The sequence below is a fragment of the Echinops telfairi genome, unplaced genomic scaffold (assembly GCF_000313985.2).
Source record: "Echinops telfairi isolate 266 unplaced genomic scaffold, ASM31398v2 ScPeMD7_3;HRSCAF=10, whole genome shotgun sequence".
Taxonomy (NCBI): domain Eukaryota; kingdom Metazoa; phylum Chordata; class Mammalia; order Afrosoricida; family Tenrecidae; genus Echinops; species Echinops telfairi.
This window is the reverse complement of record NW_022103899.1, coordinates 11,142,416-11,156,950: the sequence shown is the minus strand read 5'-3', so window position 1 is coordinate 11,156,950 and position 14,535 is coordinate 11,142,416. Positions and strand designations below refer to the sequence as shown.

General features: G+C 38.0%; 1 pseudogene; it reads left to right on the top strand.

The window, feature by feature from the left end:
• Positions 1–7,912: 7,912 nt before the first annotated feature.
• Positions 7,913–9,277, top strand: LOC101642957 (annotated as a pseudogene).
• Positions 9,278–14,535: the final 5,258 nt, after the last annotated feature.

Genomic DNA, 14,535 nt, shown 5'->3' with positions numbered 1-14,535 from the left:
ATCAAAATTAAATAATCAAAAACATATTTAAATTTGTTCATCATGAAAACAAAAATTCATTGCCCACTCAGAAGTAGGTTTTAATGCAAATTAAAATTGCAGGTTGATATTTTTGTACAACCACAGAAATGATTAAACATTTTAAAAATCAAAACTATGAAGTGTTAACAAACATACAAACATGCAGAGTAGCTCAACTTATATTTTGGCAATTTTGACCTTACATATGTACTCCAAAATATCCATATATATGTAATAACACTCAAACACACATTTTTCAAAGCAACATTTTAGTTTTGTAACCAAAGATTTAAGATAATCAAAATCTATCAAAAATAGAATAAATAAGCAAACTGTTGTTCAATCATATAATGACTTCATGTACTCCCTTCTTTGCTTCCATATATAAATAAACTTCTCTTACCTAATGAATAAAATACTCAACGTTGAATAGAAAAGGATAGACACAAAATAATACAGCTTTAGTTTATATTTCACAACTATTTGAAACAGATAATGTTTTGCATTAGTTTTAAAAGTAATAATATGGATTACCTTTGGGAAGGAAGTTTAGCTCAGTGACTGGAATGAATGTGTGGAGTGGTATCTGATATTATGGAATTAATTAATTTGGCTGCTGTTATACTGTGGACCTCTCTTTTGATAATAAATATAATTTCTTGAGAAGATATTTTCAACTGTTCAATATTTTTGTTTGCAATAAATAGTTTGCTTAAGTGAAATTTAAAATAATTTAATGGTTAAATTGTTTATACTCTGTTTACATTACTTAATCTGTTAGTTGAATTGACACTGGAGGAATATCCCTTGATTTCTCCATTATCCCAAGAATACACATATGGTTTTTGTTTGTGCTGACTTTATAACATTTTTAATATCTGAAGAATTTTAAAAATATGTTTATGTATTTTATATACAACTGGTATACATAGATACACCAGTTTTCCCAGAAACATTCCCTGGAGTAAATTCTGGTCATTTAAAGATCTTTATATATTTTGCTTATTATCTGAGTCTTAATTTTGTTGGTGATAAATGGGTAGCTCAGCCTTTATGTGCCATTTTCTTAACTGACATTTCAACATTGGTTGTGTCCTAATTTTGAATGAGACATATTCACAGTAGCCTATCTGTGGGTGGTAAAAATGGTTAATATGTTTGGCTACAAATGAATACACTGGAGATTTAAGTCCACCTAGAGTTTTCTCACAAGAAAGGTCTGGTAATCTGTTTCTGAAATTAGGGAATAAAATGTCTACAGAGAATAGTTTCTACTCTGAAAAAGAGAGGTTCTCTTGCAAACGGTAGCTCTTTTATTTTTCATCCCTGTGAACTAATTATGCACCTCATACAATGACAAGTTGTGAGATAAACTGGGACAATAAAGATCTCTTTCATGACATTTGTATTTCCATTCCTGGGTACTTTCTCTTGTAATGAATAAGTTTAAAATAAGTCCTCTGGCCTGAAAGTACAACATTATCAACTCAGGAATTCTTCCTTAGGGAAAGTGACAGCTGTACCTCCTTCATTACAGGATCAGATCCATTGTCCTTCATAGTGAAAATGAGTAGTGAAATTGATTTTAGGGTTCTGATAGGACACGTATATATAATACCAGGATTTATAAAAAAATTAACTTATCATTGTATAAAGGGATATAAGGTAAGAAATATCCACAAGGATAACTGTGAAATTTAAATTAAATAACTCAAACATTTATAATGCCTTTACTAGACTCATAAAAATTTTAATTTCTGGTTATCATGATTAATTCCATGATTGTTACTAAAAATAAGTTTGCATTAATGGAGGAGAATGTTGAAATGACATAATATATGCCATTCACACAAAAATATTACATTTAAAATTATACTCAGTGTTTTAAGTATAATAAAATATACTAAAATATATATAACAACTTAGAATAGGGTCAGTCTTCACTAAATCCAAATATACATTTTTTTTGTTCATCAATATGACTATATATTTTTAAAATGTTAATCCTCCCAGAAGTACACCTTTGGCATAATTCAATTAAAACACATTCTGTGGGGAGAGAGTTGGCCCACATAGTTTAATTTATTGGGACATTAACATAAATGATCCTTATTCCCTTGGGTTCTCTTTTTGTCTTTATGCATTTCTTTATACACAAACATACCTCTAGATGATTCCGTATTCAATGGAAAGCTCCTTAGAAACTACTGATCTTCGCATCCAAAAAAAGCAGATTCTCTGCTGTCTAGTCAGTGCAACCATCTGTGCATTTCTGAGGCTGCACTTGCGGAAAGCCCAATCTTTCTCTTGCAGGCTACTGGTGGTTTCAAACTGCTGACCCTGTGGACCACAACCCAACACAGAACCAATATGCCACCAGGGCTCCTGATCTGAGCATAGGTTAGTAGTACGTAGCTTTTTATCTTCTTTTCCAACAATGCAGTATTTGTATACTGAAAAGAAAGTAAAGCACAGTTCTTATTTATGTTTATAAAATAATTTGCATTTAAGGTTTCTATGTACTTAACAATTTACAATTTTTCTTGAAATTCCTAGGTTTTTTTCAAATGTTAATTTTAACTTTATTTATTTGCTAATCCACATTTTCTACCTCTCTCAGCACTGGCAGGGGTTTCTATGTGGCTTCTCCAGCTTCAGAGGTCTGGTTGCATCAGGGTAGGTCCATGTGGCTTCTCCAGTGCCCAGGGCATAATGCCATGTGTCTTGTCAGCTGCTATGTCTCCCACAGTGTGTGCAGAGAGAAAGAAATATCTCCTGCCTCCAAGGAGAAAATACAGGCGTTCCTAGAATTCTCAGGAGAAGGTCATGCTCACACAGAAGCCTCATTGGTTATATCTTGATTGACAGGCCAGACTCTACCCCTTCACTCATAATCCTCTCAAATTGACACCAGATTAAGTAACCACCACACTTGGCATAAACTTTAACAATCTATGGAAAAAGTTGAGAAGAATAGGAATTCCAGAACACTTCATTGTGCTCATGTGGAACTTGTATATAGATAAAAAGGCAGTTGTGGGAAAAGAAAATAGTTTAAAAATCAGGAGAGGTGTGTGATAGGATTGTATTCTCCCCCCATGCATATTAATCTGTATGCTGAGCAAGTCATCAGGGAAGTTGTCTTATATGAAGAATGTGGTATTAGTGTTGGAGGAAGGTATATTAAGGGCCTTCAATGTGTAAATGATATAACTTTGGAAGACTTGAAGCACTTGCTGATGAAAATTAAAAATGTTAGCCTTCCATAGAGATTACAACTCAATGTAAAGAAGAACAAAATCCTCACAACTAGACCAGCAGGTCCGGATAAATAGAGAAAAGATTGAAGTTGTCAAGGATTTTGTCTTGGGTGAACACTCAAGCAGCACTCAGGAGATAAAAGATGAGTCACATGAGGTAACTCTGCTGCACAGGACTTCTTTAGAGTATTGAAGAGGAAGGGTACTACTTTGAAAACCAAGGTTTTCCGGACCCAAGGCATGGTATTTTCAATTGCCTCATATGCATGTGGAAGTGGGGCGTGGGATCCGGAAGACCCAAGAAGAATGGATGTATCTGAATTGTGGTGCTGGAGAAGAATACTGAGTCCCATAGACCGCTGAAAGGACAAAGTGACCTGTCTCTGAACGAGAGTAGCCAGAGTGCTCTTTGGAGGCAAGGATGGCAAGACATTGCCTTAAGTACTTTAGACATGCTGTCAGGAGAGATCAGTGCCTGTAGAAGGCCGCCTTGTTTGGTAAAGTAAAGAGGGAGCAAGGAACAGGCAGACCCTCCAGCAGATGGACTGGCCCAGTGGCTGCAGAAATGGGCTCCACCATAGGAATATGGGTGAGCATTGAGCAGGACATGGCCGTGTTTGATTCTGTTATGCATAGAGTTGTTGTGGGTCAGAACAGATTCTATGGCAAATCGCAATAATTCTTGGTATAAATTTATAACAGAATGCTTTGACAATCATCTAATTACTCAAATTGAGTTGAAATTCCCCAATGATGCTAAAAATCATGACATTATTATTGTTTCAAGAAACATACAAAAGCTAAATATATATTAATATTTAGGTTGCTTCAAAAAATAAATGTGAGTTTTATATGTATATAAAAATTTCCCAAAACTTGTTAATGCCATCTTCTGATTGGTTTTCTTATTTGTTATCAAGTCAACCAAATGCACTTGCTTTTCTTGTTGGTTTGCTGACCAATGTGCAGGGCAGCACTGCTCCACGGAGATCTCACCCCTGTGCCTTTCAGAAGCAGCGTGCCGGGTGTGTCTTCTGCGATGTCTCTGAGTGGCTGCAAATCACCAACACTTAAAAATCAACACCTCCAAAAAACTCACACTTTGTGAACCCTTAATCTAAGTAAGTCATCGTGCTAGGCATTTTGAATAATATAAAAATGAAAACCAAACAAAGTACCAATTGTTGGCTAGTGTCTTTGAATTTTAAGTATATTGATATGTCTAGAATAAGTTCCGCAGGTTTGCTCAATTGATGTATCACGTAATTTAACTCCTTGTATGTTATTTTTATACATAAATCATATTTTATGTAATCTATGAGAGAAGAATTTATATTTTGAATTTTTTCCCTAGAAGTTAATTGAATAAATTACTTCTGAATCTAATACACATTTTCTATAATAAATATCTGACCACATCGACAAGAGAAAATATTTGGGTTTGCTATAAATGTTGTTTTTGTTTGCCTGTTTGTTTCTTAAGATGACCTCTACTTTTCCAACCCTAACATTCTGCAGTGGTGCTCCGTCTTGCTGATGTCTCAGCAGTGCCTGAGATTAAGTCTTGCCATTCTTTTAAGGAGCGTTCTGGTTGCACTTACAACAAAGATTTGTTTGCCTGTCTGTCACTCTACAGTACATTCAATACCTTCACAAACACTGTAATGTAAATACTTTAAAATCTTCTGTTTTCTTTATTCATGTCCAGTTTTCATGTATATATGAGGCAATTGATAATATCATGGGTTGCTTCATGTATTTGTTACTTTTCAAATTACATCTTTGCTTTTTAAAACTTGAAAGAGATGTTTTCCATGGAGTATTGCACGTCCCTAAAAAGCAGCGATGAAACCATGAAACATATTGTCTCCTGAAACGAGTTGGAGGAAATTATGCTGAGTGAAGTTAGCCACGCCCCAATGGACAAGTACAACACGAGTGCACTGAGATAAGGTCAAACAGCACAATGGCACAGAGGAAAATGAACCTATCGCATACTCTTTGGGCTAAGGATGAGGCACTCTGGCAGAGGTCAGACCACACCCAAAGATGCACATGGCATCAAAAATAAAAGAAGGAAAAAAAGTGCAGATAGCACTGGGGCTAGAAGACAACATTTCCTACTCCCTCATGCCTCTAAGGCCCACAAAGGGGGGGGAAGGAGGAAAAAAGTTGGCACTGGGGGAGCAGGGCACTAACCCACCCATTAGGAGGGTCTGGTTTATGTCTCCACAGGAAAGCGAGAGAGAAAGAGCAGACCTCATTCTGGTGCACCAGTCCTTGAGGATGATGTGCCTGCATGGAGCAGCCCACGACCTCTGTTGTGTCAGAGGACTGCAAGCCCAGCTCCAGCTCAAGTTATGACGCCCCCTCCCTAGGCAACAGCAATACAGGGGACAGTACCGAAGATACAGTCTGGGGACAGTGCTGGTCTGTCCAGTTCCCATGGGAACAAACTAAGAGGGAAAGAGAGAGAGAGAGAGAGAGCGAGAGAGAGAGAGAGAGAGGTGCACTAAGCCCTGAGGGTGATGCTGAGTTCAGAGCAGCTAGTTCACATGGAGAGTGGAAGAGCTGGCCCCAGCTGGAGACATGACATCTCAGTCCTAGGTCACAGCACTAAAGAGGACAGCCCTGAAGATAGAGTGTGGGGGGGGGTGCAGCCTGTCTGACCCACTCACACGGGAGCAAACACGACGGGAGTACAACCGATCAGCCAGGGAAACAAAGCCATAAAGTCCTAAAGGAATCCCAAAAGTAGACTTCTAACTTGGGAGGCAGCACTTGACACCTCATCTGAACTGGTTGGAGGATATTCACAAAGGTCAGCAGTTAGACCTGGAACTATTTATAACTCTTTCTTTCTTTCTTTCTTTCTTTCTTTCTTTCTTTCTTTCTTTCTTTCTTTCTTTCTTTCTTTCTTTTTCTTTCTTTCATGTCTAGCTATACAAGACAGTTAGGACCAGTAATGTCAAGGAGATAGCAATGGGACTGATGGTTCAGGGGACATGGGAGAGGGGGAGATGTGGGAGGGGAATGGTGAGCCAATACACCAGGGAAAGGGGAATAGCAAGCAGTCTAAAATCGATGGTGAAGAGGGTGTAGAGTCCCTAGGATGTTTGATCAATTGAGATAGACCTGAGAGGAAGTACTGAGAGGTGAAAGATGGGTGAACATGAATGTGGGGCAGGAGGAAAGAAAAAAGAAATACAGAAATAGCAAGGATGTAAAAATCACATATATAGGTATAACTATAGATATGTATATATGTAAATATATAAATACATGAAGATAGATATATTTATCTAAGTCTGTGTGTGTGTGTGTGTGTGTGTGTGTGTGTGTGTGTGTGTGTATACACACACACAACAAAGAAGCAGATGTACTTTGGGCACTTAACTCCTATCTCACTATAACAGCGGTTTGTTCTAATAATGTGAAAATGTGTGATATCCCTCTTCCCACCATAATCGCTGAAGACAGAAAGGCTGCATAAGTAAATGTGATGAAGAAGGTTGATGGTGCGTGGCTATTAAAAGACATAGCGTCTGGGGTCTTAAAGCTTGCAGTCAAGCAAGTGGACATCTAGCAGGGAAGCAAAAGCCCACAATGAAGAAGCACACCAGCCTGTGTGACCAGGAATAGGTATCAGAAGTTCAAAAGCAAGCAATCAAATTGACATGAGGAGCATAGGCAAAGTGGAGACCCCAAACTCACCTATAAGATAATTGGACAGTCCCTCACAGATGGGCCACATGGAAGGGACGACATATCCAGGGTGCAGTAGAGCACTGATGAAACACACAGTTAACCTCTAGTTCTTTAAAATTTCCTCCTCCCACTATTATGGCCTTAGTTTTTCCTCACTAATCTTGCTAGACCTGTGTATGTAAATAGGCACAATTAAGGTCTTTTGATGAACGAAATCTAAGTTAGAAAAACCCCTCAGAAGCAGAAATGGGAGTAATGATTCCCTAAGGGTAAGATAAGAGAGGGGAGGACAGGTGGACAGGGAGAACTGATAGCAATGATGTCTGTATAACCCCACTGCAGGGAAAAGAACATCCTAATTTTAGGTAAATGGATACATTGGAAGGTGTAAGTTGTGGCAAATAAAGTATAATAATAATAATATATTAAGGGTTCAGGGGGGGGTCTGGTGGGGGAGGGAGGGGATAAAGGGGAGCTGATATCAATGAGTTCAAGCAGAGAGAAAGCGTATTGAAAACGATGATGGCAGCAATTGCACAACTATGCTTGATCTAATGGAACTACGGATTGTAATTATATATGCAAGAGCTCCTAATAAAATGTTAAATAAATAAATAGTTGTTTTGCAGTAGATTTGGCCAATGCAATCCTTGTTATGATGACTACTGTTTTACATGGGCATTGATTGGGGATCCAGGTAAAATGAAATACAATATTTCCTCTATGCATCATGATGTGTAAGTGGTCTATTTATGAGTATTTTTTGGTTTCTTTCTGTTGAGAACGAATCAAAACCAAAGACCGTGAGCTGTGGTCTTCTTCACTAAGAACTGTAATGGCGAGTGAAACGGCGGGGATGCGCTGAGTCGCGCAGTTGAGCCTTGCAGAGCCTCCGCGGCCCTCCCAGACTGGAGCCCAGTGGCCCTACCGCCAGGAACATGCACTTTTCCATGCCTGAGACCGAGTCCTGCAGCGGGGACAGCGGCCGCTCCCCTACGTGGCCTGTAACATTCCCACTAATGGAGTCCTGCACTGTTGCATGCGCTGCAGCCAGCTCCTGGGTCTGCAGTAGCAGCTCCGGAAGGAGTATGGGCCAATGTGCTTCCTGCGTTGCCCCCAAAGCAACTTTTCTCTCTGACACCTGCTGAGGTAGAACCGAGACCTTCAATAGTGTCCCGCGTGGAGCACAACAGGAGACACAGCAAGTCCGCACAGAAGAGGTCTCCTTGGAAGTGTTGCTCAGCAATGGACAAAAAGTTCTGGTCAACGTGCTTACTGCAGATCAAACGGAGGATGTGCTAGAGGCTCGGGCTGCAAAGCTGGCTCTTCCAGATGGCCTGATTGGATACTTTAGTCTCTTTCTAGTTCGCGAAAAAGAGGATGGCATCTTTTCTTTTGTGCAGAGGTTGCAAGAGTTTGAGCTGCCTTATGTGTCTGTTACTAGTCTACCGAGTCAAGAGTATAAGACTGTGCTCCGGAAAAGTTATTGGGACTCTGCCTATGATGATGATGATGTCATGGAGAACCGGGTTGGCCTGAACCTGCTTTATGCTCTGCCAGTATCAGATATTGAGCGTGGGTGGATCCTGGTCACCAAGGAACAGCACTGGCAGCTCAAGTCTCTGCAAGAAAAGGTCTCCAAGAAGGAGTTCCTGTGGTTGGCCCAGACGCTGTGGCACTATGGCTACCTGTGCTTTGGTGCCTGTGTGGCTGACTTCCCAGAAAAGGACTGTCCTGTGGTGGTGAGCACTGTCAACAGTGAGCTCAGCCTCCAGCTCCGCTTACCTGGCCAGCAACTTCGTGAAGGCTCCTTCTAGGTAGCCCGCATGCGGTGCTGGCGGGTGACCTCCTCTGTGCCTCTGCCCAGCGGAGGCAAGAGCTGTCCCTGCTGGGGACGGGGCGAGGTGCGCCTGGAACCAGCTTTCCAATACCTCATGAGCAAGGACCGACTACAGTGGGTCACCATCACCAGCCCCCAGGCTATCATGATGAGCATTTGCTTACAGTCCCTGGTAGATGAACTGATGGGGAAGAAATCTGGTGGCAGCATCAGGAAGATGCTGCCCCGAGGGTTAGGGAGCACCCTGAGGCATTCAGACAGTCAGCAAGCAGTAAAGTCCCCACCACTGCTTGAGTCACCTGATGCCAGCCGAGAGTCCATGGCCAAACTGTCAAGCAAGCTGAGTGTCCTGAGCTTGCAGGGAATTGGCAGTCCCAGCACAGATGCCAGTGCCAGTGACGTCCACAGCAACTTCGCCTTCGAGGGCACTGGGGATGAGGATCTGTAATCTCCACTGCCCTCCACGCCAGAGGCTAGACAGAAACTGGCCCTGTGTCTGTGTCCCTCCATGCTGGGGGTCTCTTTCTTCTTACCTTTCTCTCTTCTCTGGCCAGAGGCAGGAGCTTCCTAACCCACCTTCCCTTCCCCCTGGGCTGGCTGCACAAAGCATTGCCCCTTTCTCTTTCCCAGGCTGGCCCTCAATGCCAAATTAGTATTTAGTATTTTGCACAACGTCCGAGGGACCACGGCTACCTGCCTTGGGGTGCAACCACCACTCTCCCCTGGCTGCTCTGGTTTCTCAGGGCCATGAGCCAAGGGGATGGGCAGAGGTCTGTGTATGGTCTGGCCCAGTTCCCCATCATTAAACACAACCTGATTACTGCCTTTCAAAAAAGAACTGTATCTCCTTTTCCCTTTTGGCAAGCAAGGTTATGTTACTAAGTATATAGGTTGTTAATGAGCCTTCCTCCAATCTTGGTGCCATGTTCTTCTTCATGAAAATCAATTTATCTAATTAACTGTTCAGCACACATAGTGAACAAGTATGGACTTCTTTCCTGATTTTAGACCATTCAGTATCTCGTTCTCAGTTTTATTTAATGTGTAAATTGCAACGGTCACGATGTTGTCTGAAAATTAGTTTACAATCATCTCCATAATATGAATTCTGATAAATGCTATAGCCGGTAAAACACCAGAAAACTGCAAAAAAAAGAATGTAAAAAAAAGAACTTTCAGGCACTTTAAATACAAATTGTAATCATTGTTGTGAATTAAGATGTGCAAATTGCATCTATTTAAAAAATAAATTTCAAGATTTATATTATAGGTCCAATTCTAAGATTTCTTTGGAAACTTCTATTTTTCCCAAGGTGGGTAATTTATGACATTATAAATTTATATTCTCTTTATGTAACTGAACATCCTGCTGCTGAATTTTACTACGCAATATTTTAATTTTTTAGATTTACCAACCAATATAATCATTCAGAGGTTTTCCTTAGTATCCTCTCAAACCTTTAACACCAACCAAAGCAATAAAGGAACATATAACAAAGAGAATAATTGGAACGGTAGAATTCACACACATCTTCAGAGAATATAATAACAAAATTCTGTTGTGTGAAAACAATGGATCTTGTATATCTTTATGGTACTTATAACTTAATAGTTTACTGATATTTTTATCTTCCCATTTTTTTGCTAGTTTAAAATGGATGTTATATAGAATGATTAAGACTAACATCTAAAAACAGAACACAGAAGTTAAATATGGATATAAAAAAGAGAACAAGATATATAAAGGCATTAATAAGACTTGGCAGTAATAAAAGGAACATTTATTATTGGACAAAAAGCTATACATACCATTGAAAATTTGTGCTTTGCTAAACTGCACAAAAAGCATTGTATTACAAGAGATTTTGGAACAAACTATTTTATCAACTTTGAATTAATACTGATGTTAATTCTTTTTCACAAGGTACTTTGAAAATAAACTTTTATTAGCATCAGTTCAGTCTGCTTAGAATACTTGCTAAGTAAATAGAAAATGTCTTTTATCTTTTTAAATGTACCTATTCTAGAATACTCATTTTGTTGTTGTTTTTAAGTTTATTTACAGTACTATGCACTTTCTTTTTGTCATTTACCAATCTGTTCTAACAAATTCATTTCTGTTCATTCCAATTGTGATTGCTTGTTTTAAACTGTATGACCTTTAGATTTTTTTTTATAACAAGGTATTCCTTGCCAACTAGATTATAAAAAAATAAATGTTTAATCCATCAGATTTTACCAAAAAAGTATCTGTAAATTTGTTTTGGGGCAGAATATCAATATATATTGTAAATTAAATATGCAAAATACTCAACTACCTCATAGATCAGTGTTATTTTTGCTATCTGTCCATAAATGTTTTTTAATAAAAATTGCCTTCAGTGAAAGTTTACACAGCAGATTAGATTTTTAACAGCATCTATATTTCTATACAACCTATTCAATGACATTGGTTGCATTTTTTTTCAATCCAAAAGAAAGCAGAAAATAATAAAAATATAATCGATTAAAAATAGGTTAAAAGGGAAATCAAATAATAAGATGTTCAATTTTATCCTAACTATATCTTTATATTTTATTTTCTGATGCATTTTGTCTATGGGCAGGACTTTTCTCATCGGTGGTCAATGGCTCAAAGACATTCCGTGGAGGCTTATTCCCCATGGGATCCCTGGAAATGGATTTGGGGCTTTCATTATAACCCATTATAAACCAGGCACTCACAATTTAATTTCTAATACAATCCCCTCTTCTGATCTTGGATTTTGTTGTTTATAATCTTTGGATCACACATGCAGATGGGCCATTTCCCTTTGATTTTAAGCTCACTTAGATGGCGGCTTTTTATAAAGCAAGCTTTTCAGACCCTAGACACTATTCTTTTTGATAGCTGATTTCTTGACCACACTTTGCTACAGCACCCTTATCTTCAGTGATTCCTTCATTGAGAGTAAGTATTGAGGAGGGTCTTGTCATAAGAACTCATTGTTCTTATGTGAGGGCTTATGTTGAGTGACCACTCAAGATTCATTTCTACATCTAAGGTGCCACTTGAGGGATACTATAATCTAGGAATAATATTGGTAAACTAGCCACAGGTATAAAAATTAAAATATTGTTGAGATAGAGGAAGCATTGGTATATGGGAAAGTTTTTTAGATTAAATTGCATAAGATGTTCCATTATATATCTTTAAAAATAATTAAGTGACTCATATACAGGGGTAAAATTCATTAACACTCAGCAGAAGTATATCTGTAGATCTAAGATATATCTTAGAAAGCTAAGAAAATATGAAAGTGTCAAATATGTAGAAGTCTTACTTTTTCTATTGATAGAAAACCCCAAAAGAAAAAGCCTTTCCATAATATCTTTAAAAGAGCATTTGAACAAATATTTTTCACTTACATTAAATTTGTAAAGAATTGCATGAAATTAATTTTTTCTTTGATGATGATGATGTTTTTAATCATGTCACTTAATTTTGAACTTATGACTTGATACTTTAAGGACTGCCAAAGAGGAAGCACCTAAAAACACTGTCATGGAATCAGCATTGACTCATAGACACCCTATAATACAAGATAGAACGACTCCTGTGGGTTTAGAAGAGTGTAACTCCGTTTGGGAGTAGAAAGCCTGTCTTTCTCCCAAGGAGTGCTTGCAGTTAGCAAACCAATGTGTAACCAATATGGCACCAGGGCTCCTTTTAAGAACTACATTCTGAAGAAACTAATAAAATAAATAATAGAATTATTTAAATGATATATTTTCATCAGGGCAAACAGTATAGATATTATATATGTACCTATACACATCAGTAATTATTTATTTTAATTAATCTATAATGTTTAAGTTCAATTTAATAGAAATTTTTAAATTAAAGTAATAATAGTCAATGAAAAATAATCTAAGTAATATAAAGAAAGATTTTCAGTAGTAAATAATTTAAGCCAATTATTTAATTGTTATTTCTCTTCTAATAATTCTCTTCTAGACTTTCCAACTACATACAACCATCTACATATAAACTTCAAAATTATTTTGGAATTACCCTCTGTACATAGTGAAACCCACTAACCAGTTTTACACCTAGACCCTATTTATTTTTCATAGTAGTCTTTCACAGCATTAAGTAATTTTTAAAGGAAAGAGAATCACATTATCATATATATCTCAAAGGGAAGGTCTACTCTGACAGTCTTCATGCCACAATAATTAGTTCAGTATATGGACACAAATAAAATTGTTAAGATTCTCTTCAATAAGTATTTTTCATGTTGGCTTTATATTCCTTGTGATAATTTTTTAAATCCCAGAAACAATAGTGTCATGCATTATTGGAAACTGTTTGAGAATTAAATCATGAAAAAAATATCATACGCAAAATATGTAAAAGAACCAGAAACCGAAAGATATTTATTCTAGCAGTGATTACTGTTTGATTTAATATTTGGAAGTATCATAGTCATGGGTCAATTAATTATGCTTAAGTTAATTCTTTTTTTTTAATTGATAATTTTATTTGGGGGGCTCTTAGAGCTCCTACAATAATCCATACATCAACTGTGTCAAGCACATTTGTACATATGTTGCCATCATCATTTTCAAAACATTTTCTTTCTATGTAAGCCCTTGGTATCAGCTCCTCTTTTTTACCTCCCTCCCCCACCTTCCCACTCTTGTGACCCCTTGATGAATTATAAATTACTATCATTTTCATATCTTACACATTGTCACCCTTCACCTATGTTTCTGTTGTTAGTTCTCCTTGGAAGGGAGGGTTATATGTTGATCATTGTGGTTGGTTCCCCCTTTCTCCCCTTTCTACCCTTACCTTCCCACTACCCTCCTGGTATCACTAACTCCCATTATTGTTCCTGAGGGATTTATCTGTCCTGGATTCCAGGTGTTGAGAGTTCTTATCTGTACCAGTGTGTATGCTCTGGTTTAGCTGGATTTGTAAGGTAGAACTGGGGTCATGATAGTGAGGGAAATGAAGCATTAAAGACCTAGAGGAATGTTGTGTGTTTTGTTGGTGATATACTGCACCCTATCTGGCTTATCCCTTCCTTGTGACCCTTTTGTGAGGGGATGTCTAATTGTCTACAGATGGGCTTTGGGTCTCCACTCTGAGCCCCCTCATTCATATTGATATGATTTTTGGTTTTGGGTATTCTGATGTCTGTCAACACTTCATGATCATACAGGTTGGTGTGCTTCCTCCAGCTCACATGGTTAAGTCAGTCAGTTGGTCAAAGAAATAGGAGTGTTAATTGGGAATCACTTCAAGCTACATGACAATGAGGAAGAATCCTGTCTTAGAGTGCAGAATGACAACTGTGACAACCTGGCCACATTTAAGTGTCAGCTCAGGGTAGTAACTGCTTTCTGAGCCTTCCTCCCTTGAGCCGTGGGGTATCTTAGTCTTTTATCTAAGAAAATAAAGGTATTTCTGAAACACAAACCTGTTCATCTCACCCCTTGTTAAGCATCTTTCTCTGGTTCCCTCATCAACTTTATGAATTTAAATTCCTGCCTGGACAAATACACCACAAGTTTCCTTTACTTGTTGACACTGATTGATATGCTAGATTATTTTCCTAAATACTTTACATTTTTTTTATCTCTATGTTTTTCTTTTATTATTTTCCCCTATGCCTGAAATAACATTTTATTTTATTCTCTCTCTCTCTCTCTCTCTCT